Here is a 6,167-nt window from a genome sequence, read left to right as displayed (position 1 = left end):
CCCCCGCCAATCCTGGCGCTTCGCCAAACTTTGTCTTCATTCATGAGAGCCTGTTATTATTTTAACCGTTTCGCTCCCAAAACAACGTTTTTATGAAGACCCCGTCAAGGTGGAGACGTAATTTATAAAGATGCATTGGGGAGGGAGACGGCCGACTGTCTCGCCAGGCTGCGCCTCCTTCGATGCAGGCTTAACTTCTACGTGGCAGGTCCATGGGCACAGCCTAGTCCTAAACATCTCAAATGATACGAAGATGCCAACCCCCAACTTCCTTCCCTCAGTCCTGGTGGACAGATCGGGACCTGCAAACACCCCGGTCCAGCTGCAAGGTGGACAAAGATAGGCCGGCGCAGTCAAACATGTCCCATAAATCCAGGAGCATTCATGCTGCCATCCAAGGCAAGCTACACCCTGACCAAGAGCTGGAAGCAGTTCTTCACATCGCCCTCGTCTTCCCAACAATGTCCCCGAGAGGTCTCCTGTAGGCATTTCCCCACACGTAAGGGTCACTCCTGCATGGCGCTGGGCTCTAGAGGTGTGCTAAGCACAGCTGTCCCAGGCTCCTGACAGCCGCGGCAGGCAGCATTTCCATAGATGAGGTGCCTTGAGAAGAGCTACATGAATAAGAGATGGATGGCAGTGTAAGTCATCCTTATTTTGAAGTCCATGTGCACCAGCCCAGCTTGAAGCACTTGCCAAATGCTTCCTAACCTGCCGTCTCTGCCTGTCACACCAAAAGACCTCAATCCACACAACCCCATAGCAAGTCTGAGGACTAGGAGCACATTCTCACAACGCTCCAGCAAGGAAAATGAGACAGTTGGGGAGAGTCCAACATACCTCCCCCTTGACATCCCACCTGCCTGCTCTTGGCTGAGCTGCCCACCTGCTCCACAGTCCAATTACTGGTCTGTCCTCTTCTACCAGCCCTTCCGCTGGGCAGGTGCCCAGCGTGCTTCAGGCCTAGATGCCGTGGCTTCCCAGTAGTAGAGTTCCCTTCAGCCCATAGCCTCACCATGGCTTGAGTCTTGAGATCCCAGCATCTCAGTGCTAAATGGCCCCTACAATGTGGGCCTGAAAGTTCAGGTTCAATCTAGAGAGCAAGGCCCAGACCTCCCCCAGTCGGCTTCCCACTGCAATCTGGTCCTTTGGTACTCTGCCATGGCGTTCTGGTTGGCATGCTCTTGCCTGCACTGAACTCCTCCCTCTGCACCACGCTGCAGCCGATGCCAGGCTCTCAGCCTTCTCTCGATGCTCTCTGCTGCTCAGGGTATGGGCTGAGGTTGGCTTTCATCTACAACAAGGTAGGTCTGGGCATGCACGTAGTTCCTTTGCAGGAAAGCCCGACTTCCTTTGCCTCGCAGTAACTAGCTCATCTGCCCATGCCACGCCGGTGGAGACCACCAACTCACATTGCAACTATGAGTTGCCAGACCTGAATGCTGAGCCCCTTAGCCCAGCCCTTCACCCAGCATTTTCTTGCTTCAGGAGAACAGGTTCATCCCAACCCATGCCAAGGTACCATCATCACCACTTCCGACCCAACTGCACATTCCCTACAACGGGCTCCTACAGCCCCATGCTCCACAGCACCTTGCAAGTATAAAGGAAGGCAAAGGCCCTGCCCTAAGGAGAACTCATCTCAACTGCAGATGGCAACAAAGGCTAGTGAGAAGAGTCAAAGAAGCAAGAACGGGCAGAAGAACAACTTGACAGAAGATGTGACAGAGAAAGAGAGAGCGCAAGCTCCATGAACAGGGAACAAATGGTACAAACTCTGCAGGTTACTGGGATCTCCTGACCATTACAATTTTATTCAGTGGAGCAAAAGATCTCCCAACAATAACACGACTGATTTCCTTCCAGCCACTGAATGCCCAACAGCTTAGGCTCTTGTAATTGAGACCATTTTGAAACACTGCCATGCAACCACCAGAAGCGCATCCTGCTAACAAGATGACTACATCCTACAGCTATCTGCCGCAAAAATACCCTGAACTACCAAGCGTTTTCAGCCACCATGAGGCAACATAGTGCGAAGTAAAGCAAACTCGTTTTTAACAGCTGTTCCTGGCAAACATCTGCTGGCAGCTTCAGTCCTTCAAAGCCCTTTGTCCTGGAATCAGACATGAATTCAGCAACATCAGAAATAAGAGGACATCAATTTGTGCTGTACTTACAATGGAGGCCTATGGAAATTTGTCATCTTTCTGAATATCCAGAACATTCAGGCAGTGCATGACTGCAAGAGACTATTGTTAACCTGATTTCTTCTCTGAATTCACACAGGCATGCCACACCACTGGAAAGTGCAAGTCACCAGTTCCTCTGGTATAAACCAAGTAACCGGGGCAAGTTCCACTTTCCGACACAGGTAACCCAGCTTCCAACACCGTCAAGGTGTTCTGCACACCTGTGTCATGGCAGTATTTGGACTATTGCATTTGTTCAACAAACAGTCAATGGAGAGTTCTTACCCCCTTACATTGTAGGTTACATTTTCAAAGCTAGGTCTGGACTAATTCATCCTCAACACAACCCCTAGGGAGATAAAAAGAGGAAATTCTATTAAGCCTCGTTCTCCAAGGTCAACAGAAGAGAAAGGCAAAGGACCCATGAGTCCCATCTCCCAATTCCCTGCTCCATGCTGTACCTCAGAGACTGCTGTTCAAGCTAATGCTCTTACGCTTTGAATGCTGAATCCTTGCACCCGCGAAGATCAGCTTCTGATGAATTCTCAAAGAAATTCAGCCGAGATGCAAGAGACTTGGAGCGCTCACAAAATGGTTTTCATCTCGGTCTCCTGAATACTGCAACAAGGAGGCCTGTGTGTTATTGGTGCACTTTTACCTGAATATTGCAAAGCATGTTCCAGGAGTCGTGTGGCGACTACGTGCCAAGCACTTGTAATATCACATCCATTTTTTGGCCCAAGTTAACTCGCTTTGCCAGACGAAGTGTCCCGCACACCTCCATGGAAAGTATTTCCTTAGGCCCTTAAACTACACGAGCAGAACTGCCTCAAGGGCAAGGGCGTAAGCATCACTCATCTCTACGCAGCGGTCTCTAACAAAAATTTCAGCCCTGGTACAAAACATGTTGGCAAGGCTACTGCCACAGCCTGACCTCTTCTAGTACCAAGCTAAGATACCCTGGCGAGCAGTGGACATGTGGCCATGACAGCTTCAGGCCTTCTTAAAGAATAAGGCTGAGTTTGAAGTGTCAAATCCTACGTTCATTTCTTCTGGAAAGTGACAAGGACAAAAGCCATTCACGCTCGACTTGGTCAGATTTTGCTAAAGAAAAATCCCCAACCGTTTAGAAAATTGGGACTGAATGGATCCTTCCCAAAAAGATCCTGGAAATGTTTTTCAAATGGACCATTTAAAAAGCAACAAAAAACAAGCTAACGTTGCCCTGCACTTGCAAGCCAGGCATTACATAATGAAGAATCTGAAAGTGAAACTACCTAGAAAGTGAAACCGGCCCCAGGTTTTCATCATGGACAGTGAATGGAAAGGCTAAGCGGTTTTCCAAGATCTGCTGCAATCATTTTAAACATGACTATAATAATTGGTTAAGAATGCATTTAGAAGAGATTATTTTTAACTGGACAATGTGCTTATGGTTACATTTTCAATTCTGCCATTTAATGCACAATATTGAAAACTCAGAAGGACTGCAGGTTAACCTCCTGCTGTTTTCTCGTTCTCTAATCCGCACCACTTCTTGGAGAAGGACTGCTGTACAGTCTTAGTTAAACCTAGCCCATTAATGAGTATGTGCAAGTATTTTCAAAACTGGTAAACCAACAGATTACACCAAAACCTAGTACTACATTTTGTTCAGAAAACACAACAGAAGTGCCGTGTGTCGAGAGCTAGAAACAGGATGTAAACTGTTTGTTTCTTGTGTTACTGCTGGGCTGAAATATCTTTCAAGATAGGATGCTCCATTCTGGGCAGCAAATTATAAAATCATGATAATCAAAATGTTAACCAGGGGCCTATCATGAATTTGGAGAGACTTCCCTCATGTAATTAGTATTAGTACAATGTTTAATTTATCGGTGGAGCAAGCATAAATGACCAACTTAGAAGTGACATCTTTTGCAAGACAGTACAGGCAGGTTTCGGTGGTTTGCAGGCAGAAAGTATTATCAAATCATCTTCTAAAAATAAGCCTATTACACAGCACATAAATAACCATGTAATCTATAATACACAGTAACTATCGTGTATTTAGTCAACCTAGGGGCTGCAGAGAATCTGGTAATTATAGCAGAGTTTCCATGCCACTCCAAGCATCCCAGTGTCTGAGTTTGCCTTATTAGATAATGTGGAACAATTTGGTTTACACAGAGAGAAATAGCTAATTAGTCTGTAATTACATGCTAGTTACCAAAGATTATAAAACTAATGAGGTAGCTGTTTTGGCCCCAATAAGATGTCACCATTAATTTTTACTCACAATGTTTCTATTGAAAGTGTCTAAACAGGAAGCATAGAAAGGATACACCAGTGAAGAGCAAGGCTTGGAAGGGGCCAAGTACAGAGCACATAAGACAGTAAAGCAGGGACAAATCAGCCAGAGAGGCAAGGAGCAAGAAGGACCTCAGTGCAGCTGCTGACAGCATAATATGCTTCAAAAGTCCCAGATGATGCCCCACTGTGCTGGCTGCAGAAGTCTGGTTTCATCCAGCATTACTGGAGAAGGAAACCAAACCCTTCTCCTGCAAAGAGACCACATCTCCAGGAACCCATCACCACCAAGCGCGTGCCTTTGCTAGTGGCTGGCACTGAGTGCCAAGATCCATCTGTTTGGAGACACCATTTTTCTGAGAGGTCTTGCTGATGGAAGCAGTTTCCCTTCCCTTCAGTGAGAGTTTTCCCCACTTGTCTTTCATGAGGTGCCTGACCTACACAAAGCCTCTTTGGATGCTAGAAAACCTGTGTCCAGATAGCAAAGCAAAGGCACTATAAATGCTTCCTCCCTCTCCCAACAGTATTCCATAGCCCAGGGGGCTGTGACTTCTTGTTGGATTCATGCTTGGTTGTTGTCATCATTCATTGACCGCTCCTAAAACAGGACCTGCACAGCACGTCACACACAACCGCTGCTGAACACCACTGGGGAAGTGCAGCTGCTGTCAGACAGCTCCCGGTTCCATTAGCATAGAAGCACTGCATGGAGCACAGGCAAGAAGCTAACCTGACTTCCCACTCCTTTCTAGGGAACACCTAGTTTGATTTTCAGTGCTGCGTGCAGGTCCCGGTGACCCTTCTCTTCACGTTTAGCACTCGTGCCGACACCCACAAGAAGCTTGCACATCTTGGCACAGAGCACTCAGGTAACAGGGCCTTCGTATCTGAAACCATGCAGACCTTCAGGGCACATGGCAAGCTTTGCCTTCTCACCCTAGGCAAGGCACCAACCCCCCCCAACAAATCCCACCAAGTTCACTGGATGCTTAGACTGCTCAGCCCTTCTCAAAGCCACATCTAAACACAGACTTTAACCCAAGGCTTCTAACTACAGACTACCAAAAGACAGGGTCATTTTGGAAGCATTTGTTAGGGGCCTGTGAAGTCAGCGTTAATTCATGCAGCTGTGCAATTTGTATACTTGACCCTAGATGTCTTATTAAGCATGCTCAAGAAGTGCTGCAAGGCAACAGATAAGCTTTCCATCATCCCTGGGATGTTCTCCCCTTGGCCTGCCCTATAGGGAAGTTAGCTGCAGTAAATCAGAGCAGTGAGCATCGCTCTCCTATCTTGAACATCCAGCTTGCAGATTCTTCACCACATGGTGAAAAGCAGCGAGCTGGCAGACAGAAGGTGCTTCCAGGGCACGTATCATCTTCCAAACACCCCTCTTCCTCCCATGTTACTTGCCAGTTTGGACTTCACCTCATTTCCTCCTCTGCAGTAGCATGTTTCATTTCATTTGGCCCAGACAGCAACTCCTTTAACAGCATCTGCCACCTTCAGCCTGCTCAACTGAGGGTTTGGACCCTAGTTTTGTTTTCTCTACACTCCAGCCCTTCCATTCCCGCTTTGGGGTCTTGCAGCAACTCAAAAGGTGAAAATGTGTCCTGTAAACTGAGGGGGCTCATGCATGCTGCATCTACGCCAATGTCTCCTCTTGCTTCCTTTCAAGGCTTCTAA

Source organism: Alligator sinensis, unplaced genomic scaffold (assembly GCF_000455745.1).
Source record: "Alligator sinensis unplaced genomic scaffold, ASM45574v1 scaffold1165_1, whole genome shotgun sequence".
Classification (NCBI taxonomy): Eukaryota; Metazoa; Chordata; order Crocodylia; family Alligatoridae; genus Alligator; species Alligator sinensis.
Note: the sequence above shows the minus strand (reverse complement) of the source record.